Source organism: Puma concolor, chromosome C2 (genome assembly GCF_028749965.1).
Source record: "Puma concolor isolate L17-30 chromosome C2, mPumCon1.1.hap2, whole genome shotgun sequence".
Lineage (NCBI taxonomy): Eukaryota > Metazoa > Chordata > Mammalia > Carnivora > Felidae > Puma > Puma concolor.
Window position 1 is genome coordinate 107,670,013 of NC_141675.1, and position 21,355 is coordinate 107,691,367.

At 36.5% G+C, this 21,355-nt stretch overlaps 1 long non-coding RNA gene and 1 pseudogene across 1 annotated transcript in view; one reads left to right on the plus strand and one right to left on the minus strand.

Moving 5' to 3' along the window:
• The window catches only part of LOC147577480 (uncharacterized), a 208,358-nt gene that overhangs the window by 140,243 nt on the left and 46,760 nt on the right, over nucleotides 1-21,355 (plus strand). The gene's annotated exons all lie outside the window — the stretch shown is intronic.
• Nucleotides 5,064-21,182, minus strand: LOC112849846 (large ribosomal subunit protein eL18 pseudogene; annotated as a pseudogene).

A 21,355-nucleotide genomic window follows, 5' to 3' on the forward strand; every position in this document is an offset into this window, starting at 1 on the left:
TATTTGTTGTTGTTGTTTTTTTTTTTTTTATGAGAGAGACAGGCTAAATGCTTGTTTTTTTCCCTTTATTTACCACTTTCTAAGTAATGAAGTAGTTATCTACCATCATCCAAAGTGACTAATTTATTTTAAATACCATTTTGAACTTGTGGATTTTTTGAATTTATTTTATTAAGGTTTACTTATTGGGTGGGGGGAGGGCCAGAGGGAGAAGGAGACAGAAAGTCTCAAGTAGGTTCCTCATTGTCAGCACCAAACCCCATGAGGGGCTCTAGATCATGACCTGAGCTGAAATCAAGAGTCGGATGCTTAACCCACTGAGCCATCCAAGAGCCCCTGAACTGTGAATTTTTAACCTGTTTGATTATCATCAATCCACTGAAGTTTTCATCTTTGTTGACACACACATTGTCCATCTTTGTCTCAGATCTTATCAAGTTTGCCCCTCCATCCATTGGATATAACCCCGTTTTTTGGGAATCATCCCCAAAATAATCTTATCAAAGTTGTCTTTGATAGGTTCTTAGCTATCAGGTATGAACTGATGACCAGGATCATCTTTAACATGACTTTTGCCAAACCTGGAACTAACCATTGCTTCAAATCACAAAAAGGTATTTTGTGATTGACAAAAATAAAAAAAGAAAAAAGAGAAAGAAAAGAAGGAAAGCAAGCTAGGGTTTTTTTCTGTTTGCTTATTGGTTTTAACCAGTGGTTGCTTGTTGTTTCTCGGCCTTTCTCTGTTTTTAGTTGACAAGCTTATGAATATCATTTTTTTTCAGTTTACTTATTTTGAGAGAGAGAGAGACTGGGGGAGGGGCAGAGAGAGAGGGAGGGAGAGAATCCCAAGCAGGTTCTGTACTGTTAGTGCAGAGCCCAATGAGGGGCTTGAACTGGTGAGATCATGACCTGAGCTGAAGAGTCAGATGCTTAACTGACTGAGCCACCCAGGTGCCCCAAATATCATTTTCTAAGAGAAAGTAAATCGTGAGTTTATAATAAGATTTCATTATGGAATTCTAATTAACTGCATTGATTTCTTAATTTTGTGTTTCCTTTTTATGTATTTAACATTTATAAATAGTTGCTTTAACCATTTATATATATAAGTGTTTGTTTGCTTGTTTTATCTGCAGCTCTTTTTGCTAAAAAAGTAAAGATTCCCTTTTAAAAGATTACTCTTTTAAGGTAATTCCACTCAGGAAGGGCAGGTAGATCTCTGTTTTTCATTAATTGAAATTATTTTTCTTTGTTAGGTAAGTCAGAAACTAAGTAAATATATGGTAAGTTTGGTTTTACTTCTGAATTTTGAGGATTGCAGTTTTTTTATTTTAATATATTTTTACCTTATAATTATATAATATTTAATGGGTTCAAAATCCATCTACAAAGCAAGTATATTCAAGGGAAGTCTAACTTCTATCATGGGTTCCCCAACCATGTTACTCTCTCCTTCATAGACAAAGATTTTACTAATTGTATGATTTATCCTCTCATTCTCTTTTGAAACTAAACAAATATATATTCATATGACTTGTTAGATACATGTTAGCATGACTTTTTTTTCCACTTAACATTAAATCCTGAAGATTATAACTGCCTATAGCATTCTCTCTCTCTTTTTTTTAACAGTTGCATTATATTCCATTATGTGGATTTACTATCATTTATTCAGCTAGTTCCCTATTAATTACCATGTGTTTGCTTCCGATCTTTAGTTGTTACAAATTGTGCTTTAATAAATAGCCTTGTGCATAATTTTGCCCATATTTTTGCCATTATATTTTTCTTAAATGTTTATTTATTTATTGAGAGAGACAGAAAGAGAGAGAGAGGCAGAGCAGGGGGAGGGATAGAGAGAGAAGAGAGAGAATCCCAAGCAGGCTCCACACTCAGCACAGAGCCTGACATGGGGCTCCATCTCACAAACCGTGAGATTATGACGTGAACTTAAATCAAGAGCCAGACACTCAACTGGCTGAGCCACCCAGGCACCCCTGCCATTGTATTTTTGGGATAGATTCTTAGAAGTGAGATTTCTGGGTCAAAGAATAAATGCATATTCAACTTGGCTGTATAGTGGCAAATTCTTTTCCACTATTCTGCATTTTCACCTATAATGTATGGAAATGCTCTTTTCTCCACAGCTTCACCAACAGAGTATATTCTTGACCTTTTGGAATTTTATAAATTTTATAAACAAAATGATGGTATCCCCATATAGTTTGATTTGGATTTATCTTATTATGACATTAGTTTTTCATGTTTAATGGGTTTTCTGTTTACTTTTCAGTGAGCTATACGATCATATCGTCAAGCTATTTTTATGGAAAGTTGTTGGCTTTTTGTTTTCTCTCTTTAAAAAAAACCTTTTTCATGTATTAAGAGTTATGGTTGGTTGCAACGGTTGTGTCCATTTCTAAATGGACACATTTCTCTCCTTCTCTAAAGTTAGCATCCATTTCCCCACTTGGTTTGTATGAAGGTTAGGCTTGGGACCTGTTTTGGTCAATAGAATGCAGCAGAAGTGACCTTGTACCAGTTCCAAGTTGAGGCCTCGAAAGATTTTGCATGCTTCTCTCAGTTTCTTTGAATCCTACTTAGCTACCACGTGGACCAGTCTTGAAGACCTTGTTGGAGAATGAAAGTCCATATGCAGCAGAGATGAGCCATCATTGCTTAGCCTGTCTTAGACTCGGCAACATGAATGAACCCAGCAAAAAGCAAAAGAACCAAAACCCCCAAAATAACAATCTCAGAACCATGAGCTAATTTTTTCTTGTCTTAAATTGCTAAATTTTGGGGTGTTTTGTCACGTGGCAAAAACTCACATATGGATGACGGCTTTTTTTCCCTAAAGTATTGCAAACACTGCCCAGTTTGCACATTGTCTTTGGTGGCTAAACAATCTGTTGTTTTTTTTTTTTTTTTTTAATTTGCATATCTACTTTATTTTAATTTTGCTTTTTAGTCTTGCTTTACTTATCCTTTCTGTTCTTTCCCCATGTGCAACATAGTTTTAAATAGTAGCCATTGCATTGTACATATGATTTTTAATTTGGCTATATATCACACACAATTTCCTATGTTTCTACATGGCACTTATAATTACAAATTTTAATTATAAATCCTTTATGTCCTTAAGCTTACCATAATTTATAAATCCTTTCTTCTTGGACATATATTTTATATTTGTTGCTATTATAGATAACACTATAATGAACAGTATTTTGCTATTTTGAATTGTTTCCTTATGATAAATTATCATGAATGAAATTACTGAATCAAAGCATATAAAAATCTTTATAGTTTTTGCTATGTTTTGACATATAGTTTTTTAAATAATGTAATTTGTAATGTCATCAGCAGTAAGTACTACACTCTCCATAGTTACAGATTTTTATTTTTTTACAGATTAAGTGTGCCGTTCTCTCAAAGTAATTCTTAGAAATGCTTTAAAAATCAAAAATCAATTAAAAGTAAATCAAAAGGCAGTAATAGAAGGTGTTAAACTGCAGTCTCCTGTCTGTCCCTTCCCCCCACGGTTCTCTGCTCCCCAAGTGGATGCCATCAAGTGTCTTCTCTGGTGGTTAGCCCGGTTCCAAAATAACTTATTTTGGATATCTTTCTAAGTTTTAGATATTGTGTACTGCGTATTCCTTCTATACAAACTGAAGATTTAGCTCTTTTAAATCCCTCTCATACTCTGATGTCCCTCTCACAGATACATGTCTCCTCTTCCCATCAAACAAACCCAGTTTTCAACATGTAAATTGAAATCTGTATTCAGAGTTTTTAACTATCATAGTTATGCATATACTGTTTAATTCAGAACCAAGTTGAGACTTTCTGCTAAATTTCCTTTCTTGTACAACTTTTTGGCTGGTGTTTTGTGGAGTTAATTGCCCTTTATTATTTTGTTAATTTAGTTTTCTTACAGTCTTGGCCTAAATTATTCCCATAATCTTCACTTCTCAGTCCTAGTTTCCACGAAGTCAAACTTGTCAAATAAGCTATTTATTGTCATAGGAATTTTGGAAAATTCCTGCCAGAACTTACCTCATCTGCTTCAGTTTGCCTGGTTTTTCTCTAAGGTTGGACATATGTCCATCATCCTCACCCTTCTTGTTGTTTTCCAGAAAATTCTCTTCACCTCTCTCCTGTGCTGGATCCATTACTTCATGGACTTCATTTACAAAGGACATTTGTTGTTGGTTTTGCATGCCTAGCATCTGAAGCATTTTCTGTGATAAAGGAAATCCTCATTCTTATGGACAATGCAAGAAAGTAATGACTGACTTACTGTACAGTAGCTGAAAAGGCTAGATTCTCATTTTCACTGACATTCTTTTATCCAGGACACAAATGTGTGAGCTAGGATGGCTCAGTCAGATGTGTTCATGGCAGGGGCGCCTGGGTGGATCAGTCCGTTAAGCGTCCGACTTCAGCTCAGGTCATGATCTCATGGTTCGTGGGTTTAAACCGTACATTGGGCTCCATGCTGGTGGTGCAGAGCCTGCTTGGGATTTTTGCTGTCTCCTCTCTCTCTGCCCCTTCCCTTGCTCACTCTTCCTCTCTCTCTCAAAATAAATAAACTTAAAAAAAAAATATGTTCATGACAGTAACTTGGCTCATGATGTGTCAAAGAGGGGCCAGGGAGTGCTCTTTCTGAAGGCAGCAGAGTTAACAGTGTTTGTAAGGTGGGATTCTTGGTGTGGGTAGGGACAGCTCAAGGTCCCCAGCCAATACCTGCAGGGACCTCTGGTACCTAATTGCCCTCTCCCATCCCTGTGATGTTCCTGCTGCTTTCTTAGTACCACTACCGAAGCCATGCTTGACCATGTGGAGCCCTACCAGAAACTCCAGTCTGTAAATAAGTGTTTCTCCCTAATAGTTTTTCTCACGTTTGTTTCCCACCAAGTGTCTGGAGCCATGTATATCTACATTGCAATTCCCGAGGTGTCCGCAGGTAAGATCTCTGGTGGCTTTGTGTGCAAAATAAAAAGGACTGATTAATCCATTTTCAAATTTTTAATTAATTAACTTTTTGCATCCAAAATCTTTTAAATAACAAAGGGGTAGTTTTTGTAACCACGGTGAGCCCATTGAACACTGGTGAGCTCAAACTTCTGGCCCTTGGAGTGCACATAGCGTGTAGTGTGGCTGCACAGGGTTCCTGCGGCCTTGTAAGAATGCCTGTACACATCTCACCTTTCAGAGGAGCAGAGAGCAGGACAGTGCCATAGCGGTTGGGGGAGTCCAGGGCCAGCCGGTTGAAGGTGAGGATATTGCCCCCACCTTGAGGATGAAGTTTCCGCACATAGCTGCTTGCGGTGCAGCATGCACTCTTTTCAGTTTGGGTACCTCCTGTTCACTGAGGTCACTCGTTACAGTTCCTGCACCCACAGCTTTTTTTGTCTTCCTGGTCAGGATGCTTCATCCTCCAGATCATCCAGGAAAGGGACAGAAGCAGCTGGTTTGGTGCGACTCATGAACCACCTCTTCAGCACATCTTGGTTGAAGGTGGAGTTGGTTTGTTTGGGAAGAAAACTGTACAGCCTGACCAACAGCCGTGGGTCGGTGTCCTGGCTGTCGGGCTCTTAACCTTAACCTTTTGGCCCTTGTTGTGGAGGGTGCCAACTCTGATGATGGCACCTCTCCCACACCCCAACCTCAGCACAGCTCAGGAGGTGTAAAATGTTACATTTCTCTGGTGACAGTGCTGTGGAATGACTTGTGTTGTAGCCCCTCCAATGATACTCTACATTAACTGTACCTTCTGGATAAACTCTTCATCAATTAATCATCCAGGCTCCTCATCTTCTTTGGAACTAGGAACTGTGGCTGCTCTAGAGCTTGGCGATATATCGCACCTTCCTTGTTTATTTACTCCCTTGTTTTGCTGGAGACCATTCCCCAGCGACTTTCAGTAATTATATGGAAGGAGAAAAGTTTTTGAGAACACCTATATTAGAATTTTTTTTATATTCTCATAGTTGATAGTTTAGACTTAAATTTTTATTTTATTTTTTTTTTAAATGTTTATTTATTTTGAGAGAGAAAGCGAGAGAACACAAGCAGGGAGGGGCAGAGAGAGAGAGAGAGAGAGAGAGAATCCCAAGCACGCTCTGTGCAGTCAGCGCAGAACCCAACTTGGGGCTCTATCTCACCAACTGTGACATCATGACCTAAACCGAGATCAAGAGTCAGTCGTTTGACTGAGCCACTAAGGTACCCCTAGACTTAAATTTTTAGGTAGCAAATCAAGACTCAGGATTTTAAAAGCATTTTTACATTTGTTTTATTACTTTCAGCATTGCTACTGAGAAGGCTGATGGTACTTTTATGCCCAGACCTATGCCTGTGAATTTTGTTTCCCTTTTACCCGAAAAATTTTCAGGATCTTCCCTCACTATTCAGATGATGAAATTTTGCAGTGATGGGCTTCGGTGTGAGTTATTTTGTTTTTCAATTCATTTCTGTTGGGTACTTTAAGCTCTTTTCAATGTAGAGATCCATGTATACCAGTTAAATTAGGGGGATTTTTCTTGTTTTAATTTATTTTTTTGATAATTTTCCCTCTCATTTTCTCTGCTTTCTTTATCTGGAACTCTTATTATATAAATGTCAGATTTACTGAATCAATCTTTTTTTTTTTTTCTCATATTTTCTCTCCTATTTTTCTTTGCTCTTTTTTTGTTTTATTTTCTGAGAAATATCCTCAACTTTATTTTTCAATATTTATTTTATTTTTAATTTACTATATTTTAATTTGCTAAGACTTTTTTTCTTCTTGTTACCTGAAATAACCCCCTTTTATGGTAGCATTCTGATTTGGGGCCACAGGTAAATGTTTCTCTCATTTCTTTAAGGACAATAAAATATTTTAAAACTTTTGTTCCTTAAATTCACTTATCTCTGTTGTTGTTTTTCTGTATGTTTTAATTTTCATGTTTTATACTGGAGACTTTCTACAACTGGCTTGTGGCCCTTGGCCTCTCATTTATATTAAGAATGAAGCAATAGGGGAGCCTGGGTGGCTCAGTGGGTTGAGTGTCTGACTTCGGCTCAGGTCATGATCTCCCAGTTCCTGAGTTCAAGCTCTGTTTCAGGCTCTGTGCTGACAGCTCAGACCCGGGAGCCTGCTTCAGAGTCTGTGTCTCCTTCTTTCTCTGTCCCTCTCTCGCTTGCACTCCCTCTCTCTCTCAAAAATAAATCAAAAAAAAAAAAAAAAAGAATGAGGCACTAAGAGCTTTATTGGAGCCCCGTTTTCTCAGGTGGGGCTGGTTTACTGATGAATTTTACCCAGGGGAGAATTCAGGCTTTTTGTTTTGTTTGAGGGGCTCTCCCATTGTTGGTATGGATAGGATTTAAAAAAAAAAAAAAATTTTTTAACATTTATTTATTGTTGAGAGACAGAGAGATAAAGAGACAGAGCATGAATAGGGGAGGGGCAGAGAGAGAAGGAGAAACAGAATCCAAAGCAGGCTCCAGGCTCTGAGCTGTCAGCACAGAGCCCAACGTGGGGCTCAAACCCACAGACTGCGAGATCATGACCTGAGGTCAAACTGGACGCTCAACTGACTGAGCCACCCAGGCACGCCAGGATTTTTTTTTTTTTTTTTTTTTTTTTAATCTAATTTTTCCTTCTTTTTCCTGCTTGGGGGATTTAGATATGGATGTTAGTATTACAGGTACCAGGATAGTCAAGGGACTGGTGGACTCAGTGTTTAGTAAATAAGTTACCACTCAAATTCTATTTTTATTTTTAAAAAAAAATTTTTTTTTCAACGTTTATTTATTTTTGGGACAGAGAGAGACAGAGCATGAACAGGGGAGGGGCAGAGAGAGAGGGAGACACAGAATCGGAAACAGGCTCCAGGCTCTGAGCCATCAGCCCAGAGCCCGACGCGGGGCTCGAACTCACGGACCGCGAGATCGTGACCTGGCTGAAGTCGAATGCTTAACCGACTGCGCCATCCAGGCGCCCCTCAAATTCTATTTTTAGTACATTACTTACCTCTTCCCTCACCTATGCTTTATATCCTTAGATAAGATCCTCCATTGTTCAGCTTTTCCAGAGACTAAACCCTTTATCTTTAGCAGAGGTAGGAGAGAGATAATTACTTGGCTGCTTGGGATACAAGAAAATATAGCAGCTCTTTTTAAAGACTTAGCCACTTATCTTGCATTCTGCTCTGCCTTGCATCTTCACTGAAGTAACTGATCCCTTCAATTCTTCAGGCTCCTGTGGTGTGAAACAGCTACATTCTTGCTGTTAATCCCTCTTCTCTCACACACACATAAACATCTCCATTCAGGTCTCCTAAATTAGTAATAACTGCCTAGTTGGCTTCCAGTTTCCAAAATTATTTAACGTCTCTTTTCTACAGTGCTCCAGTTTCTTTCTTCCTTCCTTTCTCTTTCTCTCTCTTTTCTTCCTTCTTTCCTTCCTTCATTCCCTGCTCCCTCCTTTCTTTGTTCTTCCTTCCTTCCTTCCTTCCTTCCTTCCTTCCTTCCTCTTTCTTTTCTTTCTTTCTTTCTTTCTTTCTTTCTTTCTTTCTTTCTTTCATTTTACACTTTGTGAGCCCACCCTTTTTTAATTACTATAATTTTTTTGAGTTTAGATGGATCAGAAATAAATGTATATGTTAGATTCACAAAGTTTAACCAGAAAATTCTAAGTATGTTTCTTTCTTTTGTTTTCCTTTTCCTTTATTGGAGAGAGAGAGAACGAGTGGAGGAGAGGCGCAGAGGGAGAGAGAGAGAGTCTCAAGCAGGCTCCACAATGAACATGGAGTCTGGCATAGGACTTGATCTCACAACCCTGGGATCATGACCTGAGCCGAAATCAAGTCAGACACTCAACCGACTGAGCCACCCAAGAGCCCCTAAGTAGGTTTCTTTGTAAGTAAAAATCAAGGTACTGAAAGATCCTTCTGTGGGCAGATTGGATACCAAATCCTATAGTGGGAATGGAAATTTGGAATTGTATAAATTCTCTCTCTGGGTGTTTTCATGTATCTACTCTTCATAAATTGGCATTTGTTAGGATTGGTTTATTCTAGAATTATATCTTTCTGCTTTTGCTTTTACTGTACTCAGTACTAGAAATGTATTGTTATTATTTTATCTTATAGGCCTCACTTCTTTTTCTATGGATAAGATCATTATTAACAAAGGATTATAACTCTCATCACTCACATTCCAAATTCTAGCGCTGTATTTTCTAACTTAGGGGAATCTGTGCTCCTGAGGTTACTCTCCCACAATATCTATTCAGAAATAGCTCTTTTTCTTCACCCTCTGAAGTTTTATTTCCTTTCTAATATAATTTATTTCCTTTCTAATATAATTTTGTTTTAAGATAATAAGCATATGTTAGATAATATTTGTGTAACTCTTATGCATTATTAGTTATACAAATAAGGCATTCTATCCCCCTATTTTCCTTTTTAATCAACAACAAATTTTAAGTGTTTAGTCAATATTAAACATGTAGATAGAGGGGAAACAAGAGTCCAGAAAGGTTAGGGATTGAAAATTTATCAGGCATAGAGATGCAAAGAAAGAAGAATAGAAGAAAAAAATAGCACGGTAGCCATTATAGGTCAAGTTATCTTCTGAGGTAAAAAAAAAAAAAAAAAAAAGATATTTATTTTCATTTAACTACATTATATAGCATATATAGTCTTAATTTTTTTCTTCTTTCAAAATGAAATGTTGGAAAAATATTGCTAAATAATATATATTGTTACAAGGTCACCAATGAAATCCGAAACTTCATACCTAACAGAGTGTTTCCTTAAGAGGTTGATCTCCATGGGACCAGAAGACAGAGTATATTGCATATTTTGTTTCCAAATTTAATGGAACACAAGTAAAGCATTTGCCTACATGTATAAATACCAATGGACTACTTGAAATGGAGAATTCCTTTCTATAGAAGTCCATACAATTTCATGCTGACATCCCTCTGCCTATGAAACTCTGTAGGGAAAAGAGTTGGCAAAATTACCTTTAGAAGTCTCATTAATCTATTTATCACTTACATGTTATCAATGACTTGCTTTATTGTGAAAAACACTGATCAAAATGCCTATCCTATAATAGCTTTAAATGAAAACAAAACAAGTTATACAAGATAGAAGAAAAATGAATACATTATTTTTCCGCCTTAGACATACAAGGTATACTTTTGAGTAAATAAAAGATTACTAAATGCCTTCTGGCTCTGTAGCCAGCCCAGTGTTACCATGACCACTATTACCTAGTTAAAGAATGTTTGCTTGTTCTTGAGTGAGATGACTTAAAGCAAATCATTTTTGTTTCCAGATTAGAAGCTTGTTCTATGGAATCACCTCCCACCCCTCTTTGTGTTTGGACTAGCAAATCTATTTTCTTTCATATATTTTATTTGTCTGATTCAAGAATCAAAACCCTAGATTCTTGAAGACAGTAGATTCGTAAATCAATGGGTATATTGGAAATGGATGTTTTAACTTTCATTATCATGCTTCTTTCTTTGGAGAGGATTGATGTTTTAACTTTCTTTTTAAGTGCTTCTTTCTTTCTAATGCTTTAGGCATCTTATTCTAATCCTAGAAGCACCTTGCTCTAGTCACTGAATCATTTGCTTTGCATTGATTCAATGTAAGATACTTTTTTACATTCTGCACATGTAAAATTTTCCAGAATAGGTACTTAAAAATGTCCACATTTTTAAGATTTAATATTCTATTTTAAGAGAAAAAAGTGCAGTTTTGTTCTCCATTTTTATTTTGCAAATACTTCCTATCTTTACTCTGTCTTCACCAAATTACATGAATACTTTTTTTCTTCCCCCCTTTCCAGGTTATCTGCTGCTATATGAACAGGGATTCTCTTTTAGCTCACTACTGTATTTCAATCAGCCAACAGCCTTTCAATAATTAATTCATCATAGAACACACTGACCCTACCCTTCTGGAAAGGACACACATTTCCCACATTTTACAGTATTGATTTAATATTTTAATTGTTGGAATTGAGAATTGAAAAATGATTGTTGCTTTTTCAACCAGAGTGGTATATGTGCAGAAGATAATAATAACAGTAATGCCTTATTTTACTAATTTAAAAATTAACCCCACCCTTCCACCACAAACACATACATTGGGATATCCATCTCTGATATTGGAACACATCTACTAGTAATTTAATTGGAAACTCTCCCTGTCTTCCTCCTTTCTTTCTTTCATCCCTCCTCTCCTTCCTCTTTCCCTTCCTTTATTTAATTTAAAAATTTTTTAATTTAATTTTTGAGAGACAGAAAGAGCGAGCAGGAGAAGGGCAGAGAGAGGTAGAGAGAGAATCCCGAGCAGGCTTCACATTGTCAGCACGGAGCCTGACTTGGGGCTTAAACCCACGTACCATGAGATCATGACCTGAGCAGAAACCAAGAGTTGGACGCTTAAGTGACTGAGCCACCCAGGTGCCCCATCCCTTCTTTTGTTTATTTTTCTTTCTTCATGGATGATAACATAATGATAATATGTCTTAGAATCAATGCAGACTTTAATCTGAAAACATAGCATAGCTACAATCACTCAAACTTATACATCTGGTAAATGGTAGCACTTGAACTGATATTATCTTAGTCCAAAGAGTGGACTTCACATAAACTTTACATAAACTAAAGTTTCATTTGTTCACTATATGTGAAGTATACCTGAACAGAGCTCTGAAGTTGTAAAATAGAATCATATATGTTAAAGATGGAAGAAATTTAGAAGACATCTATTCTACATCCCTTATTTTGTAGATTAGAAAATAACTCCAGGTAGGTTAAGTGATTTCCTCCAGGTATTACATTTTGGAAATTTGCAGACACAGGGCTAGGACAAAAATCATACATACTTGTAGTAACAAATTTGAATACCATAGATATATATAAAGAAAAAGTGAAATTGTGCTCCATCTTAACCTGGAAAGATTTCACCTTTCAGAGATACAACATTTACCCTACAGTTTTCAGATCATACTGAAAAATAGGAACCATGATGAAAGTATCTGTAAATGTAATTCTTTAAAATTATTTTGGAAGTCCAAAGGAAAATATTGCCGCACATACAACTCTTCTAATGTGTGCCCTAATACTTTTATTAAAAGAGGAAGAATTGATATGTATAACAAAGACTTTCATAATAATTCCTACTATGTACGAAGAATTCCTTATGTATTAACTTATTTAGTCCTCATCAGAAAGTTTTGAAGTGAGAACTAGTACCTCTGTTGCCATTTTATGAAGGAAGTAACAAGAGTTTGGAAAGGTCGAGCAACTTACGAAAGGTAAGAATGGGACAATTGACGACTCAGACTCTTTGGCAGTGAAGATTTGAGTCGCTCAAACCCTGGCTAATTGAGGTTCTGGCTGATGGTAGAGGTAATGACCAATGGGTAATGGAAGAAGGAAGCCAAAGATATTAATTAAAGGCATTAATTAATTAAAATGACCAGTTACAGAAATGAGGACTATAGAAGCTTCACAAGATTTTTTGGACAGGTGTACGTGAGTGTGTGTGTTCGTTTGTATGCTAACCACTTTCTTCGACTCTTGCTTTCTCTTTATGTTAATTAGACACCTGCTATTGGTGGTTACATTTACAATTTTGACTTCATGTAACAGTGGGACTGTTACTGAATTTGAGGAACAATTAATATAGCTAGTAATGGATGCAATGACTTGTCAGACTATTTCTCATTTGGGGGAAAAGAATAAAATCTTCTCTTTTAAGAAGGATAATGGTACATTGTTACATAAAGTTGTTTTGCTATATGAGGTTGTTCTGTTGCTGTATGGAAGCTAAAGCCAGGGGCAAGGATGTCCAGAGTCAAAGGAGTGGGCTGTACTCCTTTGTCTATCTATTGCCTATCAGCTCTAATTGACCTTTTTGCCTGCTCTGTGAAAATGGATCTGGGCCTTTTGCCAACTGACACAATGTTAAGTTTTGTTGCTAAAGAGCGATGGAGAGAAAATGTAGGTAGAAAGGGTTTTGTTTTCTGGTTTTGGAGTGTTTGATCCCATGGCATGGATAGCTTCTTTACTGCTCAGCTTCTGAAACTCCTCTGGTGGGCAGTTGCACCTCCAGCAGCCAACTTCCGTGTGGTGGGTAGAGTCTTCAGCATCGGGCTCCTGCAGGTCGTGGCAGCCAGCAGCACCTAGTAGACAAAGGCTACCACTTGGGTGGTTTGGTAGTGAGAGGCACCTCTCTGTGAATAGCTTTCACCCACGTTTTAGAGCTCGTTTCCAGCAATTTCTGCCAGCTAAGCATCACAGCAAATTCTGTGCCATTCAGTGGGTCACAGCTACACCCTCTACTATGAGGTCTGTATCTCAGCCCTGGGGGATGGGGGATAGTGTTCTCTCTCAGCAATAGGGGTAGTCATTGCTCCTTATACCTGTTGTTCCTATAATTTTTAGAGGTCTCTTTACTTTTTACTAGCCAATATCTTCTTATTCCAATCCCTCATTGTAGTTAATAGTTCATTATATTAAATTTCCCCTTTTTAAATTACTGTGTGATTACTCTCTCTTGATTAAATTCAAGGCTGTCTGACCTCAATTTCCATGCTTTTAAACCACTACCCTGTACTACTTTTTACCATTAACAGAGATCATTCAAAGCTGATAATAATGTGGCCTTGAATTTTTTAACAGCTAAATAATTAATAATTAGGGTAGTAGAATCATAACATTTAAAGGTGGGGAAGAACATTAAAAATAATTCAGTCCAGAATCTTTTTTATTCAGATATGGAAATGGAGGCCAAAATAACTAAAATTATGCTGAGATCCATATTTTGCCTTTTTTGGTATCACTATTACCTATCATAGAGCCAATATTTATTAAGTATGATTTCAATTAAAATGAGTGAATATACTAGAAAACATTTATTGAGCACCTTGCCAGTAGCTACAGGTGGAGTGGTGATTTAGATAGAGTTGTTTCCTTCCATAGGTTTTCAGTCAAGTAGCAAATTTGAGATAAGAATAACAACTTTGTTTAAATCTAATCCCTCTTTGCTTTGGATATTATCGCCAAGCTGGTTGTGGGTTGAAATCAAAAGACAGTTTTCTTTGTGCAGTCTTTGTACTCATTCTAAGGCTGTATAAGGATAAGCATCATGTGGACATATTTAGGCTTAACTTTAATATAGCTATTAGAACCTGTTATCTTCTGGAACAAGTTTTGTGTAGTTACTCTAAAAGCTTAATTCCCAAAGCACACGTTTATGATTTTATTTTTGTACTTATGGGGACAACATATTTACACAAAAATTCCAAAATCTCTTTGGATTTTAATTTAGCAGGAACCTTCTTACTTCACTTTCTGGAATGATGGATGACAAGAAATACGACCACAATCTAGTAGTTTGTGACATATCTTGAATATGTAGCTCATGGAATTTTAATAATAAGCCATGGCTGATTTTGTTTATGAGTTCTGATAACTTTAGAAATTGAATAAATAAATGTCTGTCTTTAGCACATCTTCATCATTGGGGGGCACTGTGTATCAGAGCATTTAACAAAAGTTAGAATAAGTCCTACGTTAAAAAAATAGAATTTCTAATAATATATTTTATGTAGATAAAGTTTTTTGTGTGATAAAAAATTTTTCTTATGTAATATTCATTAGCACACAGCCAAACTGAAGGAGATCAGAAATTTAGTGGCTCTTTTCATCCCAGTTCATAATTTTAAAATATATTGAAAAGCTAAGAAAAGTGAAAGTTGCTGGACTCTGAGAACAAACAAACAAGCAAACAAATAAACAAACAATACTTTTATTAAATAGTGGTTGTAATGTTCCCTTGTTTCATATCATGAAGTCGTAATTTTAACCATTCACTTCGTGTCCAGTATCATCACCTTTATATTTGTGTTAATACCTAAATTGGTGACTAAATTTAATATCCAGGACATCATGAATATTTTTGAGAGTATCACCTTTTCTGCTTTCTTTTCCTTCTCTGTCTTACATTTCTGTGTCCATTTCTTCGTATTTCTCTGTTCTTAAACTTGCTTCCCTTAGCACACACTTACTTCTTGCCTGACCAGGGTTTCTGCTGACCTCTGAAAAGTCATGGCAGGCATATATTCTGCACGGATATAAGAGAATAAGGATTTAGTCCCTTGCTTCTACTGATCCTTCCAGAGATCATTCTTCATGGTACTTTAAAATGTTTATCCTAAAAATAATAATTTAAAAACTAATGTGACTAAAGTCTTAAAAAATAAAAGCCTTTTATGATCTATAAACAAGGGAAACCACATGTTCCATCTTCATGTATTTTCTTCCAATTTTTCAATGCGTTTTGGAGAAATAATTCGGAAAAATTCTGAAGGAAGTGGGCTGCACTGCAATGAACTGTGAGAACATTTGAACATGTTGCACATACTCTGGGGAGGGCAGCAGACGGAGGCCTTGCCTGTTACATTCTTTACCAGTGAGAACATGCACCTCTCTTATGATTGACCTGGAGGGATCACAAAGAAAGAGAGACAAACCTGCCTCACAAGATTCATTCAGTGAGGAGTGGAAAAAGGGCTGAAACTTGTCTTCGTCACTGGCATAATAATTGCTAAATATGGAATCCATAAAGAAATGATGAAAATCTGGGATGATGATATAAATAATTTCTGGAAATATCCATCATTCACCTGTAAAAGTAAATCAATACTATATCTGGATCTTAATGCATTAAGAATGATGCAATCTTCAATTAAATTCTTTTCTACATTGGGGTGATAGCCACCAATGTGACTTTCAAGTTGCTAGCGTGTTTGGCTTACTGTCAACGGTCATTCAAAATACTTGTTAAGCGTAGCTTTCTAAAAATGTTCATAATAGCAAATCTAATGCTAAGTTGAGAGAGATTTTTCTAGGATGGAGAGTTTTGTTTTTTCCCTAGTCATAATGGCAGGGTGAATTCTATGACCAGGTTTACTGCTTTCAGCATAACGATGTTGGCCAACATGAATTGACATAGTACAAATCAGTGGTGGTCAGTGTGGATTTTGAAGTCATCTATTTTGCATATTTTAACATCTTGTAATAAAAAGGTCTATGACTAATATTTATATTAGAAAAGCCTTTTTATGTGAGACACATTAGTAATTATTTCTGGCCTTAGAGTCCACAAAGAGATAAGCTATTTTGAAAGAAAAATTAAACAGAATGTTCATGTATCTGTTTAGATGATAAAATAGCTTAATGGTTTTCATGAAACATATTTAAGATATATTGCTTTGAGGCAATGCTTATATTTATATAATGGTGACGTTACATCCCTAATAAATATTTAAGCAACTTGGTTCCTGGTGAGCACCCTTTACTGAAGTTACCTGGATATCTAAATTTAGCAATTGGAGTATTTTCTGGGGTTGTAAGCAGACCTTGACTGTAATTTCAGTTTAGATCTTTTTGCATAATTATTTTGAAGTTGACATAATGGAGGAAACAAAAAGCACATGTGTGTGGGAGACAGAGACAGGAGAAAAAACAAGACAATATTTTAAAATAGCGTTTGATAGCTTACCAGGAAAAAAAATTACCCATAAATGTTAACAAACAACAATAATAACAACTTATGCAGGGTTTTAAAAATTATGATACATCTATTCTTTATCATTCTTACAGTGCGCAATAACTTTAACAGGATATATGTATTTGGTTTTTATTATAAGATTCACTTTGGGACCAATCATTTCACTGAAGAGGTGAGTCTGTTTTTAATGTACTTGCTCAGAGCAATACAGTTTTTAAAATTTGCTATTTATTTGGGACTAATTGCCACCCCTAATTTAAAGAGAAGAAAACAAAAGAAATAAGTTTTTCCTAGCTAGACTGTTACGTGAACTATAAACTTAGGGCTCGAATGAATTTGATACTTGCATAGTTCAGTATTATCCCTGTTACAGAGGAGGATACTTACGTCCTGAGAGGTGGCCTGACTTTCACAAATACTCCTTGGAGGCATGGTTGGGAGTGAGAGGTGAGGCCTTTGTAGCCTTGCTCATTTGCTTGGTGAATCCAACTTGGTGAAGATGAATTTGTTCTCCTTGTTTTGTTTATTTTAAGCCCTTTGTATTTGTACATCTGATGCAAGCAAGTATTTTATCACAACAACTTCATTTATTATCTATTTCTAATAATATGCATGGCCAACCAACACTTTAAAACATTTTCGTTTTCTGTGTTAAATTCTTTTTAAAATCATAATTTAAAAATGGAGTATTTCCAAAACACTGTCTTTTAAGTATCAAAACAAAGAAATAGGGAAGAGAAGGCAGATTATCCTGTGATTACAACAAATAAGAAACAAGGAATGTTGATCAGGGCCTCTTCTAAATACACCTGAAATTTTTTAAATGACTTTGGGTAAGTCCCTTAAGCTATTAGCACTTCTATTTCTTTATTGCAAAAGGTAATAATAGCTGTCCTCTGACTGTTAACCTTTAACCAATATGTTGTGCACTCATTGATTCTTCTTCCATTGAAATATTAAAATCATTGATGTGTCTTTGTTTATGATTGGGCTGAATACTTTTTACTATCCTTCCAGCAGGGCTGTAGAAAGAAGACTGAAAAAATAGATGAAAATTAATTCTCACATTGGAATTTCAGTTATGACTATGAACTTTTCTTAAGAATCATTTGATCAGGGGCACCTGGGTGGCTCAGTCGGTTGAGCTGTCTGACTTCGGCTCAGGTCATGATCTCGTGGTTCATGAGTTCGAGCCCCGCGTTGAGGTCTGTGCTGACAGTTCAGAGCCTGGAGCCTGCTTTGGATTCTGTGTCTCCTTCTCTTTCTGCCCCTCCCCTGCTCGTGCTCTGTGTCTCTCTGTCTCTCAACAATAAATAAATGTTAAAACAAAACAAAACAAAAATTCTAAAAAAAAAAAAAAAAAAAAAAAAGAAGAAGAATCTTTTGATCAAATGCAGCTAGTGGATGGCAGAGGTTATCCTAGAATGAAACTCTGTGATCTCTAAGTCACTGGCTTTCAAAGGATGGTCCCCTAACCTGAAACACTGTCACCTGGAAACTTGTTAGGAAAGAAATACTTGGGTCTTATCCCAGGCATACTCAGTCAGAAAGTTGAGGCCCAACTATTTATGTTTTAACAGGTTCTACATCTAATTTTGACATATGCTAATATGTAAGAACCACTACTCTAAACTAGAACAAACGAAAAATAAGACAGACTCCTAGAAGTCAAACCATCTCAGACTTGGCAGCAAATTTATGTTATATGGTGTATATACTTTTTGATGTTTGCATAGGAAGACAAGAGATTTGTGTTAAGTCTACATTGATTGCTTATGGTGACTTTACCACTGAAAATGTTGAAAGAAGTCAGGGAAATCCTAAAGTTTTGATAAGGTATTGAAAATAGCAGAAGGAGGTCATTAAGGAAAATATGGTTGCTGCTGAGATGTAGATGTTAGAATCTAATAATTTGTTCTGTGCACAAATGAAAGCTAAGAAAGGGTGCAGGGCATTCTGAAAGATTTAGCACATGCCACCAGATTATGATCATCTGAAAGTGTCACTCACATTCAGCATTTGTTTTTATAAATAAAAGTTTGATTTGGTATTAAATTAATGATAATCTTGAGGTTTAATTTAGTTCTTTGAGGTTGAGAAAATCAAAGAAGCCAGAAGAATTTGCTTCATTACAAAGATATTAATGTTTTATATACTTTATACTGGTAGCAATTTTTTTTATAGTGGAAATAATTATGTTTCAGTGAAGGGGAATTATAAAATCAAGCTACTTTCATGTTGGACAAAGTTATTTTTATACTTGTGGTAGTTTGAGCTACATTGCTGATACTAGCATAGAAGAGGGATATTGGCAAATATATTCAAGACTTAGTGTGAGCACTGCTGGTTGTATACCAGTGGTTCTCAAAGTAGTTGTTTTGGACAAGTGAGGGCAAAAAAGTAAGTTGGTTACAATTATCTGGAAGTCTTATTCTAACTTACTCATGTTCTTCAACATCTTGCATTCCCCAACATCCATTTTATAATGAATTCATAAGGAAAAATGACTTAAATTATGTTAAATCTAAGAAGAATTGGTCTTTAAGAATGCCTTAGTTATTTGCATTATCATCTCATCTGTAATATGCATGTTATCTGTTCAAAGTAGGAGGAAAATATTACAGATGGGTTAAACTTCAATATCATATGTTTCTGTGAAAGTGGAAGAAGGGAAGCCCAGTAATTTCACACTGATTTTATTTTTTAATCTCTTTTGTAGAAGCTATCAGAACTTTTCTACCTATAAAAGATTTTTTTCCTCTTCAAATGCGTCTACCTTTCTGTTCTAAATCAAACCATAAAGGATATTAAATGAGACTGTGAGTGTTGGAGAGGTCGGAAAGCCTGCCTTGGTCAATCAATATATCTTCGTAAAGAAGATGCCTCAAACTATGAAGTCACCTATTGATTGTTTAAAACCCTACTGTTGCCCCCAATCCTTTTGATTTATTATCAGTAATGGAATGATGTAAGTTTGCTAATATCCAGTTTCTTTAGGATACCGGTTTTCTGAATTGAAGTTAAAGACCACTTTACACTTCTGAATTTGGGAAGCTGGTTAAACGAGAGGTGGAGAGCCTTCTTCATCTGATCTTCAGTGAGCTGCTATCAGTGATCTTTAGACTTGATTAACCTCTTCTTGGCTATCAGCTCCCTGGGTAGTTCCACCCAACCAAATTTATTGTTCTGGTCAGGGTCTTTGGTCAGCCTCACTTCTTGCTTGGCCCTGTTCTTCCTCTGGTGTTCTCTTAGATCCATAGGCCCTGTTGCCCTCCTTTCAACGTCATCAGCTGCTTTCAGGTTAAGTCAGAGCAAGACCTTTTTTTAAAGTCCTAAGTCTGTTCCTGAAAACATACTCAAGGCAGAGATAATGCTGAGACAAGGCACAGCCAGTGTCGACGTAACAATTGTATATGTTGAAACTGAGGAACACAATACACTTTTAGAAATAAGATACATATGATGCAGAGGTGGAACACAGGATCCCCCAGAAGAGATCAAGTCATTTGTGACATGGCATTCTCTTAGCATCCTTCTCAACCTTTGTCTGTTTCCTATTACTTGATTCCTGTCTTAAAAGTGTGTGTTATGAAGACATGGTCTGTGGCTGTTTGGTTTTATACGTGTAGTGCCTAACGTGCAAGTCCTTAAGAAATATGAGCTGGAGGAGTTTTGAAGAAGGAAATAGCACAGAGAAATGGGGGGAACAAAGAGATCTTCATCATGTGACATAGGTTGAATTTGAATAATTCAATTGACTATCTATGGGTAATAATCTATGGAACCATGGGTAGTACGTGGACAGAGAGGAGATTGTCTGATAATCCCAGTGAGGGAAGCAGCGCAGGCCCAGGGAACATGGTCAGAGTGTAAAGGGTGTTCTGTAAAGGATGATCACAGGAGCAGAGAGTTCCTGTGTGGAATAGTAGAAGATGAGGTTAAACACATGAAGTGGACAGATGATGGAGAGCTTGGCTTAGTGGTGTGCTGGAACTGGTTTGAATTGTTTCATGAGAGCCTATTATGTCTCTCTTTCCACCTCCAGGAAATCAGCTATGATGAGAGTGTTCGCACTACAGAAATCTGCAAATGGTACAAATTAGGACACCTCCACACTCCTAAACACACACACAGGACCAAGTGTTGTTATACATTTATAAGTGAATCACTGTATTGCATGTTAGGCTTCAGAGGTGGTACTTGTTTCTAGGGTCAAGTAAGAGATAGCAGGATGAGACCAAAATATTTGTCAGATTAAAAGGCACCACTTAGCAACAGCAGAGTGTGGAACTGTTGCAATGAACAGAAGCTAAAAATATTGAAGCTAGCAATTTTAGTTAGAAAGTAAAATGGCAAAATTGATGGTTTGGAAGGATTTCCTCATTGTGTCATTCTTTTACAATAATATGTTGCTTTGATTTTTTTTCCCCTCAAGTTTCTTCAGATCTATAGGTAGTATATATGTAGGGAGGAGGTTGCCCAATAATCCCAGTGAGGGAAGCAGCAAGGGTGCTTACCTGGTATTCTCTGAGCATCCTTCTCAACATTTGTCAGTTTCTCAATACACATTGCCGTGATTACTTGATTCATGTCTCAGAAGTGGGACTCCTCCCATTCTCAGAAAATCATCTTGATCTGGGATAACCTCAATTCTATAGAAAGCTGTGACAATGAAATTTTTAAATTTTATTTGCTTTTATATTTTTAAGGCTATGTTTGTGCTGATAAACAAGGAGATTAAGTGCTTTCTTATGTAAATAACA